Below are 13,460 nucleotides of genomic sequence, written 5' to 3'. Positions count from 1 at the left end.
GCTGACGCCAACCTTGCTGAACACGCAACAGAAGGCTAATCCCACGTACCAACTCTGTTCATGAAAAAGATACATCCCACCAAAGTACCGGCCAACGTGTTGCCTACGAAGCTGAACTACACCGTGGGCGTTGAGCAATGGTGTCGTGGGATCCTTGGCTGCGCAGCTGCACACCACCCTTTCCGGCGATGGTGGCTTAGGATCCCGATAACGACAGCTTGACTACAGCTGCTTCGGCCGATCACATCCAGGCTATGGCTCATCGACAGGCAGAAGCGCGGCAGTCTCCCGTTAGGCCGTCCGGCACAGGCACGGACGGAGCAGTCGGACGACTTGACGAGGGCCTCTGACGCCATGCTAGCGGGCGCGGATGGCAATGCGGCCTCAAGCATCTTGAATCCAGGCAGACCGTCCAGTCGATTACATACCGTGGTCAACCCCACCGGTACCGAGGTTTGCACAGCAACTCACGCTGACGGACGGCCGCAGGTAATCTGATAAGGATGGCAGCCTCAACACCGCCTTTGGAAAGCCTTGCAGGTTTGCAGGGGATTTCGATAAGATGGTGATCGTTACCCGTTACCCCGCTAAGCTGACGGTTTAGAATTGATTGCAGCAATGGTGTCAGCGCGGCACAGCAGATCCTCCGTCGAACCGCAACCCAGTACGCTGGCCGCATGACCTCCATCTGCGAGGTAGCGGAGGGTGTGGATGATCGTCGAACAGGAATAGCATGGCAACCAACTATCGAGCCATTGACGTACTTGATAACGAAGCTGCGGAAACATGTACGTACGACTTGGCCTCGTCCCATGGTGAAGACGCCATATTGTACGGCCGAAAGACCGTTTCCTCCCCCCACCGATCCGGTCGGTCGGTGGGTGGGTGTTCACGAAAGTCGGCCGATGTTCACCGTTTCTACACTCCGTCACCGTTCAGACGGGACGTGCATGCAGCATCTGTTGCAGACAGACCTTCGTCTCAGAAATCCCCCACGCAAGGATACAGCAGGCGGAGTTAGGAGCACGGAGGGACATTTCTCTTCGTTTTGCCTAAAATGGCAGCGTTTTGGCTTCTCCGGATTACCTATTTTCGACAGATCGCGTACGACATCAGGCACAGTGGGTCATCAACACCGCGATTGCGGCAAGATGGTATGGGGTAGAAGGGGTCAAATTTACGAGATGAGCTTGTTCGTCCGCAGGTTGAGGCTGTTTCAATACGTCTAGCCCAAGGTCCGCCGTGGTGTCCCTTGCTTGCTTCAAAATTGCTGCAAGAAATTGTAATCAACTTCAAGGGGCCGAGGAAGGCGTCTCGGAAGCCGAGACGAGCGGAATACAAATTGGACAGAAACTGGAATGCGGGATATCGAATTATTGCCGTTTGCCACTGTACCTGCAGTAGTGGTTGTCTGTAGCTTGGTGTTGGCCAAGCAGTCTATTGGGCGACTAAACCACACCAGCTGATCAGCAAACGCGGCATCGCGATGCAGAAACGCAGCAAACCACAGCGCTGAGCCTGAATTACCAACCGCTGAGCTGCGTGAGGGACGGTACGTGATTCGAGCCCGGACGTCGCGGTCGCCCGTTGAGCCCCTGTTCAAGGTATGATCGTCAGGGGTGGTTGTTGCTCGTCAGCCCGCCCCTTGTCCACCACGTGGGAACACGGTGAGTGGCCGACCTGCTGCGGACGTGGGGCGGACTTTACTGAACGTTGTTCGCCCTCTCACACTTTGTCATTTGGGGGCTTGCGTCGCACTCGTGTCACTGCGGAGCGAGGACGAGAGAGCATTGTTTCAGATGCCTCTTTACGGTTCTGCATCTGGGCTGTCTGATTGGCTGTGCAACGAGAGTCGACCGTATTGCCTCTGTTCAGACTGGCCATGCCGAGGCTGCCGACGCCTCCCTTGGCGAACGGCCAACGGCCTGCATTCTGTCGGACTGCGGAAACCAGAGACAGCGCGCGGAAATGACAGAACACTTGGCTTGTCAGTATCGTGACGAAAAGGCCCAGTGAAACGATCATGAGGTCGCGCGGGATGAGATGGGGCTCTGAGAGCCCGTCGAACAAACGCGAGTTGTCTGAGACTCTTGAGATGAGTACGACTGTTGCTCAACCGATGAAGCAGCTTTCCGAGACTCTTCTGTGCGGTGAATATTTTCCGTGAATAGTAGCATCGACTCATTTCCAGCTCATCCGACAATGTCACGATCGAGGTGCTGCGAGAGGCTGTGCAACGCGCCGCAGCCGCAGACAATCTATGACGGCATGCCTGCACTTTGTGGCACCTTTTCTGACTTGTCGCTTTGCTCAATATTGCAAGCGCGATGCCCTTTACGGTAGCTAGCTCTCACCGAAGCTACTATTTTGCGCTCCCGAGGTCACTACGGACTCCCGCCGATGGGACACTACATACACCTAAAAACGCCATCCGTCGCACAGCCTTGCTGGAGCTGCTGGGACCTGCAGGAATGGTGCGAAGAGGCGCTTCCATCTTCTGATCGATGCATCAATATCAAAGGCACTGTAACGTGAGCTGAGCTCACCCAGCCAGGCAGGGCGATAACGAGATTGGTTCCCCGGCCTTTTGGGGGCTATCGTAGGGCTGCAAGTCAGGCGAGGATGCCATCGAGGTCTCCAGAGACACGGCTGGCTCGCATCATGCAATTCAGCCACTCGGACCACCTGTGCTTCCGCTCTTGATACAGTATTCGTCGCCCGGGCAGCCAATGTCACGAACGGGTTCGCCTCACAATGGTTCGAGAATTGTCTTTCATGCCAGATGCACGGAGCTAAGTCGTTGAGCTGTCAGTGCTGTGTAGTCTCGGTGGACGTCGCCGGCAGCAGAAACATGTTCGACAAATCTTCAGCTCAACTTGCAGCAACAGACGTTAAATCAGAGGCATTCAACTAGCGTTGAGACATGCCAATGTTTCGCCCGCGCAGCAGCCAAATTCTTGTTTACGTGGCGAAGGTCTCTGACAAGCCCCGTCGCTCGTTCATCAACATCGATCAACGAACGCCTGGCTCGACCGGGGGACTTCCAAAATAATCAATCGACATCAGCCTGATGTCTTGGCCACGTCTCAGCCGACCAACTTGCACGATTCCTTCAAGCGGTGAGTGCAGGCTTGGTTCTGGGGTTGGTTGGGGGCCCAGCGTAACTGGAGAAATTGCGATCTCTGACATGGTTTGACATGCCCGTCATGAGGGGAATTCCAGTCCTGGTTCATATCCCAAAACATTGGCGAAATCGCATCCCCCGGCTCACCTGCAGCTGAATGGTTGGCACGGCTGGGGATTGGGGGCCAGTGGATGGTGATCGTGTTCCGTGTCACCTTGATCACCGCAGCGGCTGTCGCTTTCTGACGGCGCATTCTCGACAAAGTGAGCGGCGTCAAGCCCAACAAAGTCAACCGAACTGCCGAGCCTCCGAAATCAACCGCGCGAAAACAGGGTTCGTGATGGGGTTATCGATCAGATGATGGCTTTCCCAGGGCCTTGTGCAACCCTTTCGGAATCAAAGCTGCAGCCTTTTGTGTGTTGGACTTTTCCCGGGTTGATGACCAATATTTGCAAGGGTTCGTCCAAGGCAACTGATGTCGCAGGATTGCCGAAAGCAGCAGCCCGCGTGGAGGAGCGTCGCGGTGGGTGGTTGGTTCGTCTGAGACTCTGAGAGAGAAATGACAGCAGGCTGTCGTGTGAGTGACAGCTCGCCAACGTCAATAGCCCCATTGCTATGGGCACAGAAAAGCAAACCAAGTTTCTAATGTCATGACACGGAGATTTCGATTTCGGCCGAAGATGAGGAGCTCCCTTCTTCTGACTCAGGCACCGTTTGTGATGGTTTGCCGGCTAATTGAAGCAATCGAGCTACCGCGACGCTAGACATGCGAGACAGGACACACACAAGACACCAAGCGCATTTGTCTCTGTGATCGTGGAATGTAGCTTGAATCGATGGCACGGACTCTTTGTTCCTGAGCAACATGGGCAATATTCGAACGACTAGCGAATGCATGCACTTTAGCCCTTTTTCTTGCTCTTCCGTCTGTGGGGGAGATGCCATTCCCGTGGGTTCTGGAAAAAGAAGCAAAAGGCGGCGGCAAGCAGACATCCCAAGGCTTGAGCGCACACCCCCCCTTCCCGCGTCGGCATCGTGAGAACGGACGACAGAATACGGTCTGCAAATGGAACTTCACCGAGATGGGATGGAGAAAAAATAAAGAAGTTGGTCGGAGACATGCCGCCTGCCGTGATTCCAACTTTTTGGCTTGGTACCGGCTCATTGGAACCGTCACGGGACTCGTTGGATGCGACGCTGCATCTGCAGGACGGGGCGTGGCACACGGCTGGGACGGCTAACCCCAATGTGTTCGCTGTGCCTCTCGGTTTTCTGTGATTGCTGATGACTGGATTTTACGAGACAATGGTACCCCGACCGGGATGGCAGGGCGGTCGGTGTGCGTGCGGTGTAGCCAAAAATTGCAAAGTTGGCGGCTGACTGACAGGACGGGGGGCGGCCCACGGAGAGCCGATCACACACCTGCATCGTGGAGCATCATGACGAAGCTATTCCCAGTGTCCCACCGCACACGCGTGTAGTAGGAGTTGGGCCTTTGGCGCGAACGGACGGGAGAGGTGGTGACCGCAAGTCCCACACCTGCAGCCTCAACAAGCGGTGCCGAACCGGCGAACCTGCTGGCTGGTAACGGAGGGGCTGGTTCTGGAGTCTCTGGAGAAGTTCACGAACCATCCAATTTCGATGGAACAGGGAAAAGGCATTGTGAATTTGCCTCCCAATTTCCAAGGAGCCATATTTTCCTTCGAATGCGAGATCCATCATCCCGGCATGGAAGAAAGCGGTGGACTTGTGGTTCCTGACTAAAATTCTAGAGAATGCCCACAGCTTCTCTTTGACGATGGAGAACGTACAAGGACAGGGAAGACGGAGGTTGGGGAAAAGGAGAACCGTTACGGAAGAGCAGACGATTCGAAACGGAGACCTTTGGAGACGTGGCCTGAGGCGCAGCGCACTCTGTCTTCAACTGCCTCCTGCAACACTGCACAGAGCAGAGGCGACGCATAGAGCTCATGGAGCGAGCGAAAAGGCCATTGCTCGTGTCGGAGATTTCTCACAGGCAGTCCGAGCACACACATACGGTTGCTATTCTTGAGTCTAAGTGGTGTGTGTACTCCATACGGCGTATGGTGCGTGTCGTTACCGAGGACGCGTCTCGTTCGTCAGTCGTCAGTGCATGAACACCACCCACCCCCTTCCCTTCCCTTCGATATGCCGGCTCCCTCGACCGAGCCTATCAGACGAAGAAGCGGCGGCGTTGAACGGACGAAACGAAACAAACGCCGCCATCGTCACCGACGAGAAGCTGCCGACGACTACAAAGGGTGAATCGGGGACCAAAAAGAAAAAACTTGCAACTTAGAATCACGGCATTAACGGACCACGCTTGCTCGATCGGAGCCGCGTTGCCTTCACCCTTTCACTGCCACAATTTCAGCGGGGAGCTCTCCCCATTGTCGACGGCGCGTCTTCCCGGCATCGCGGTACGCTCGGGAAGGACGCCTCGTGGGATGGAGGCTTGCTGAAGGAAGTCAAGAGACATCAATCGGGATCCTGGGGATCCGCATTCTTGGGGCCGATACGTGCGTGTGGTTTGTTTGTTGGCTCCGGCGGGCATGTGTTTGTTCCCACGCAGCGGCCATGCTTCTCCCTCGTGAAAGGTGCTGCAAGTTTGCTCGATTGACCTTGTCCCCTTCCGGCGAGGAGCGAATTTGTGGTTTTTACGATGCGGCCAGTAGGCAACGTCCATCGGGCATTCAGTTGTCGTAAGACCAGCCGCTAGAGAATTGCCGAGCGGGAAAATATGCTGCGTCTCACACAATCTTGAGAATTTTTTCTCTTCGTCTCTCTAATAAATGGGCAAATATGAGACCAGGAATTGGTTCCCCGGGAGCTAGTACACCAGCCCGCCTCCTAATGCCCAGCGACGCGGTTACGCGGACCGTCTGACAGAGTTCTGACAGCTCTCAGGAGCAAATTACGCAGCGAGTCTAGTGAAGCTTATTTGGCGTTACGGCGATATGAGTTGCTGTTATTTTGAGACTTGGGCCAGAGGTCTCAAACGGAGGACACACCCCTTTTTGGTAGGTACGAGCCATCAATACGCTCATCGTCAACACGTCCGTTCACACGGCGCCGCCAAGATACTGGGGGATTCTGCCGCCGTTTGCTGATCGATACAACGTAGAGACGTTCCATGGGCGTGGGAAAAACTGAACGGCGCCGCCGAAATGAGATCAGGAACGGCGCGACACGGTCCAGCGAGGCCATCCGTACGAAGCGGTATTGCAATGGTCGGATCATGTTGTTCTTCGGGATGGAACAGATCGCAACACGGGCAATGCATCACAATCACAAGCTTCAGGCTTCTTTCCCCAACAATTCTGAGGCTCTAGAAGGACTGGAGAACTTCCATTTGTGGGCACTCACCGGGTTTCGGTGCGCTGGTTCGAGGGGATGACCGGCATGGCTCGAGCCCTCTCTCTCCCTTTCTTTTTTGGGGGTGAGGGAGGCAAAATAAAATTGTCGCGCCGAGCAGACGGGTTTCGGTCTGATGTTCGTCTCAAGTATTCGCGGTGACCGAGGCAGGGGGGAGGTTCAAACGCATGGTCCATACCCTTATGACGTCCGACAGCGATATCCCGGCCGGCTTTCTGTGCTTCAGGATAGAGTGCTCTTCTCCAACAAGCGAAAGGGGGAGGCGAAAAAAGAAGAGGATCGGGTCATTACCGAACACCGCTGGAATCGATCCACTCCTTCTGGAAGAAGTCTTGGAATCCTTCTAGACGATGTGGAGGAGGGGGGTTTGGAATTCCATGGAGCCCTTCTTCGTCCACTTTTGTGGCCATCTCCACAACACAGTTTCATTCTGGGGGTTTTGAGCAAAAACTCCAAGGTTTTTGTCCAAAAAATGACGGTGTTGGGGGAATGCGGTCTGGCAGCAGCACGAGAGCAAGACCCACGTTACACTTGAAATGGGCACCCATTTTCCCCCATCTCGCTTTGGGAGAGAAGAGAAGGGGAGGGGCGTGTTGCTTCTGCTTCGTTCTCGCGGTCAGAGAGTTTTCACACGTTCACGTGAAGAATTTACCTGACCCTCTGAGCATTGGCATTGGCATTGGCATCGCTACGCGCTCTCTCTGCCCGCTCTCTGTCTGCGTTGGAGCTAATGATGTAGGGGTACCTGACGACCAGGCGCCGTTGGACGGGGCCGATATCCATGTGTATGTATGCGCGCGCGCGCGTGCCCGTGCAAAAGAGCGCACATCTTTTCACGGGTCTCAGCCTTGAATTTTGTCGCAAACCGTTAAACGAAGCAGAAAAAAAATTGTCCGACTGACGGGGTCATCTCCGGCGGGCCATTGGCGGTTAGGCTGGGAATGCGCCAGCTCAGTGTGAGTCACATATGCTGGATGTTCATCAACAACACCAGCGGGACGGGACCCATGAACAGCTGCGTGTGTGTTTGCTTCCAGGTTCAGCCAGAGAGAAAACTTGACCGCCTCTGTGCTGCGATACCTGGTAATTCCTGGCTTGGCGGTGGAGGGGGGCACTTTTTCCCCCCCCCCCTTCCCTTCCTTCTTTTCGGTCTTCTCGGCACGAAGCATCTGACAGGGATTTGCCTCTCCACCGTTGCGGTTCGTCAGCGTCAACAGAGCCAAGTCCCCTTTTTCTCCATATCAAATGCAAGAGAACCCTTTTTCGATGGAGCCCTTGTTTTTTTTTTTTTTTTGACGTTTTCTCGGTGGGGAAGACAGAGAGACGGCGAAAGTGGGAAGGGGGGGCGTTTGTTCATCAGACGGGGCGGGCTGCTTTCACGGTGAACGACGTGGCCTTGGAATTCGCGAACCAGCATCAGCCTGATTTTCTTTGGTGATCATTTGTTCTCCGAGGACTGTGACTCGTTCGTGGGTGTTGGCGTTTTCCGGGAGAGGGGAGGCAGGGAATTGGCGCGGTATGACTGGATCGGCGTGACGGCGAAAGGCCAAAGGGGCCCAGCGCAAACGCCGAAGTGACTGTCTGCGTCCAGTCTGCGTCCACTCAGGCAACAATCCAACCGCAAAAAGCCCATAATTCAAGGGCTTCCGAGTTGGAGGATAAGGCTGCATGGGAGAGGATCAACATGCAGCTTGCCCATGTGTCATCACAGACACTCACACTTCGATGGGCGGTCAGTTGGTTGGTTTCCCCTGCCCGCCCCATCCCCATATCATTCCGTCGTCATTGATGGGAAAATCAAAACGGAGGGAAGGGGGTCGTGGAAGGAATGGGGACTTCCAGAACATGTAGCCTCCCGTCGGCCGTGCTGGTGCTCGTTGCCTTGGCGCCGGCCGGCCGTTATCCTGGAGGCTCCCTTTTCCTTGGTCGGAAGATACGGTGCGTGTCGCGTACGGATTTACACTGCACCACGAGCACACCATCCCATACGGAATCCGGTGCTGTGTGCCTGGGGCCTGAGGCGTCTCCCGCTCCGCACCTCCCATCCAAGTCAGCAGAGTGCTGCGCTGTTGCTTACGGAGGGGCACGGGTTGTGTAACACAAGAGAGAGTGTGTGTTACACAGCATCCAAGGCAGCAGTCAATCAATCAGCAACGGCACAGCTGGTGAATTGAATTGGGTTTTGCTGGGGCGGGAGGTTCCAGTCAGCCTGGGCTACCACATACACATGGATTGGTGGATGGTTTGACGGCGCGGACATGTCTTTGTTCGGGAGGTCGTTAAGCTTCTGACTGGAACATGTCCCCCCTCGCGAGGCACCCGTGGCCTCCATTACCACGACCGCGCCGGCGACGAACGGGGAGGGCTCCCGAGGGAGGTTGGCTTGATGGGGTGGGTGGGTGTCTGGGAGTCTCGTTTTCGCACCGGTGGGATTTTACACTTTGAGTGACTTTGTGCGAGATGAGGCCAACTCTAAGCCGTCTGGACTCGGATCAACATGGCGTTTTGTTCGTGTGCCTTGTCGAAGAAGGGCGGGCATCGTCTAAAGCGATGCGAAAACTGGGAAATGGGAAATTCCGGTATGCTCTGCGCTGCCTGGAGAGGTGTGGGAGGATACGATGTGGTCGACTAACACGCTCGTCATTGATGACATGTCGTCGTGCGAGAAGGCGACGTCCATCTCACGTTACTATTATGCATGCATGCAAGGCCCTGTCACCAAAAACCTGACGACGTGGAACGTTGCCAATGGGTGTATCTTCGTTCCGCGCAATGCAATGCGTAGGGCAAGACGATCCCAAGGCATAGGATAGGAACCAACCACGGCAAGACTGGCGCTCGGTGTAGCGTCCAAGTCGGGCATCTGCAAGCTCGTGCTCCGCGTCAACGACCGCGCCGGTATCCAAGTTGCCGGGACTGAAACGACACCAGATGTGGAGATGACCCGGCAATATCAGCTACAGTAACAGCGCTGCTGGCACGGCAGAAGGATTTACTACACTACTATCGCGATTGAAGTTTTGGCGTCCAATGCAGCCACCAGCGGGACCATCTAGTGAGGGGAAATTCAATGCTATATGCCTCTCTCCCTTTGTCTGCGCGGGTCGATTTGGGTGTGGCTTGCACCTGCGCGCCTCTTCTCAGTCGGAGCTTGCACGCAAGAAGAAGGTGTCGCGAGGGCGCTTTCCAACGTAAGAAACTCAGTCTCCTCTGCCGCCGCGATGGCGCTGCGCTCCCCCTCTCACACACACGATCTTTCAAAAGACGAACGTGAGGAAGAGCGCGTCGTCCTTTTCCCACTACCGTTGACTCGCCCGGCGCGGGGCTTTCGCGCGGCGCCCATTTCCACAGTCCCAAACAGCTGGGACACAGACAAACACACAAGTCACGTCGCGGCAAGCCATGATCCTCGCAAGAGTGACAGCTGGTGGGGATGATCCGGAGATCTGGGACCGCCGCGGGGGCGCTTCGCTTCGCTCGGCGCTGGCACACCACGCCGCCGCCGCGCCGAAGCATTGTGACTGTCTGTCCAAACGTGAACTGTCCAGGTGCTGCGGGTCGTCCTATGGTTAGACCGTTTTGTTTCACGATTCCGTTTGTACGGTTGGTCTTTTGTTTTGTTATTTTACCTGTCCTTTGCTTGGGGGGGCTATATTCAGGACCAGGCAGGGCTTATCGGGCGTCGTGGTAGCGGCTCAGCCACCACTGCCATCATCACGGTCAATCAAACAACACGATGTTGCAATGAAGCTGCTGACTGCAGTGCACTGCATACATACTTCTTACACGACGGCAGTTTAGACGGTGTTACGGTACCCGGCGGCCGGCTTCGCGACCGGTGGTATGGTTCTTCTTTTGGGCGAGGCACAGCAGCAGCAGCAGTAACACCAACACCGCCGCCGCAGCCGGGAGTTGTTTGGTTCCGTTTCGCTCAAAAGGTCGAGGTGCAGCCGTATCGGCCGGTCGTGACCGTCAGCAATAGGTAGTCAGCATCGGTACCGGATTTCTTCATCCCTCCCCTCCCTCCACCCAGCCCAGCGGCAGGCAGTGTGTGTGTGTGGTGAGCAAGAAAGAATCCGGGCAGATGGGATAACGCGGGAACGGTGCTTTGCGATTTGCTCGTCGCTTGCGGCTTCGCCCCTCGCATGCAGCGACAACGTGGTCATGAGTAATTAAAGAGGGCTGGCTAGGCTGCTGCAACTCTACCTTGCTGCTGCGGCGCAATGCGGGATTACGGACATGGAAGGGAACTTTTTTCCCTCTCTTGCTCTGTTTAGTGTACTCTATTGTGCGTAATTTTTCTTCTTTTGCGTGGTTGATGTAGGGCCAGCTGACCACGACGTGCAGGCTGGGCAAAGGCCGGGGGGTGTGTGCGATTGTCGATTACGACGCTGTGGTGTTGCTGCAGGATGCGATGCGGTATGCATGGCATGGGAAAAGGTGAGTCGTTGTCGATGTGGTTGGTGGTGGTGTTGGTGCTTGTGGTGGTTATGATGAAAAAATTACGGTGAGGCCTTACGGTGGGGGGCAGGTAGAACGAGGGAGGAGGGGGAGGGGCAGTTGAGTGGATGTCAGCCCGCCAACACTCGAGACGGTGTGTCAAGTTCAAACGGTGGGCCGAATGCGGATCTAACCAACCATCTTAGTCACAGGGGGCTGAGAGAGATGATGTTCAAGATCAGCGTCAGTTGCTGATTATCTGCAGCCTACCAATCTGTTGGTTTCAGCTGAGACTTGGACCGGTGAGGAGGGAATTGACTGATCTCCCAAAGAAAGGCGGGAAGAAGAAAGCATGGCGGGCAGACAGGAATAGCTCCTCGGGATGGGGGAGTTCCCGATCCAGCTGGCTCCCTTCACCGAGAGAGGCTGCGCATCAACAACAACCAAAAGGGACACGAAGGGAAAAAGAAATGATTACGGACGAGACAAGCTGAGCGACGTCGCAATCAATGCTTGTTGTTCCCTCGGTGAAGGATGAGAAAGAGAGAGACAGACAGCTGCCTGCAGGCTGAGTGAGACACGGACGCGGGCTGTGGCTCGCTTGTCTTCATTGGTAATAGACCCAGGAACACAAGTACAACATGTGAGACAGGAAACAAGGCTATTGTCCGCCCATCACATTCTGTGTCTTGCCCCACGATCTCTCCCCAGGGCTTACGTCGATGCGACACTCTTTGACCCGAGCCATTGGTATCTCTTGTCGTCAGTGTTCCTCTTTTCTTCTTCTGCTGCTGTGTTTGCCAGCAGGGATTGGGTAGGGTAGGGCGGCTGATCAATCGCATCCTCGATCAACAACAAGGCCCTCTCTTTTCTTTTGTTACTCATCTGCGATGTGACTCGTGATGTGTTGTTCGGTCTCGGTGTGCCGGGCTATTGGAATTCCTTGCTGGACCCCTTGCATTCCCGAGCCTCTTGCTTTGCTCTCCCGCCGCCCAATTAGCCTTTTTTTAGGCTTCGCCTTTTTCTGTTCGCCGCTCAGGGTTCAGGGCTGGATGTCAGTGATGATGATAATTTCCGTTCGGGGGCCCGTCAGGCCACGGGTTCATTGGGAATGGAGTCAGGGAGAAAGCCAGATTGACTGGTTCACGGGTCATGAGTTCAAGGTTTTTTTTTTTTCTCCCCCATTTGCTCCCGCAGGCCGCAGCGGTGTAGCAGGCGGTTGAGCGGTAAGGCAGACAGGCGGGCGGGCTTTAGGCTTAAACCGCCGAGGGCATGAGATGAGCTGCAGCTTGCAGCTCTGTTGCGAAGCGCGGTGAAGAGAGCGGCGCAGGGATGTTCCCTCTGCCTTGGGTTGGGTGAAGTCAATGTCTGAAGATGGGGGCCCCCCGATGAACCAACCGTATTGTAACCTCCGTACGGAGTCCGGAAAATCAAAATAACATTTTTGTGCGAGGGTGTTACACACAAGGGACAAAATTAAACATTGAGGTGGACTTTATGAGCAAGTTTTAGGGGTCCTGCGCGTTCCTGTCTCGGAGCTTCCTGTAACGGTGACAACACACACGAGTTTTGCGACAAGGCTGATGGAGGAGGAATCTAGACTTTGGATGGGCTTGATTAAGCATACCGGTACACGTTAGTCATGGCAACGAAGAAGATTTGCAACTGTAAAATTGCGACGGAGATTTGTGAAAACAGATTGGGATAGTGTACGGAAGAGGAAGAAAAAAAAGTTTGCACAATTTTTTTTCCATGCTTAGCTCGGCTTGGAAAGTGTGAATGAAAATCCGGAAAATGAGGCATCGTGACCAGCCAGCCAGCCCGGCACTGACACCGCTTCTTCTCGGAATCCACTGGAGCAAATGGAAAAGCAGCCACCAGATTCTCACACAGACACTTCATACAGACCCCTGGGGGCCCTGAATTTGGGGGTTGGCTGGGGGGGGCACGATCAACCCAACAAATCCTGGGCTGGCTGGCTTCTTTTTTGGGGCTGGAGACCGCTTGAGATGTGGGAAATTAACAATGATGGAGGCCGCGCAAAAATGGAGATGGGAGGCGGTCGACGAGTTCCACGTATTTTTTCCATGAGAGCTTCCAAACGTTCTATGCAGGGGATTGAGCAAGCAAAGCGGAACCACTCGCATTTGCACGCCCCCTTCCCCTTGCTCCCCTTCTTCAAGGACTCCAGCCTTTTTTGTCCTTTAGCGAGATCCCAATTTCCCCTTCTCCATGTCGAGGAGCTGCTCTTTCACGGTACTGCGGGTCCTGTCGCGATGTTATCAATTTGCTGGTGGTTGATAATCCGAACCCTGGGCGATTTCCTCGGTTCGTTCGCTTCATTATTCCCGATTTCGATGCTGGCGATGAGAAAGTCCCCTTGTTGGCCTGCCCCCATGTGCCCTTGCCCTGCCCTTTCAGCCTGGTCCTGATGCAAGATACGATTTGCTCCCACTCCGAACCCTTGGACGGCGCTTGATGACAGGCAGATTTTCTAATT

This window comes from Colletotrichum gloeosporioides (assembly GCF_011800055.1).
Source record: "Colletotrichum gloeosporioides strain Lc1 chromosome Unknown consensus_59, whole genome shotgun sequence".
In the NCBI taxonomy this organism is placed as follows: Eukaryota; Fungi; Ascomycota; class Sordariomycetes; order Glomerellales; family Glomerellaceae; genus Colletotrichum; species Colletotrichum gloeosporioides.
The sequence above is the reverse complement of the archived record's forward strand: the minus strand, read 5'-3'. Positions refer to the sequence as shown.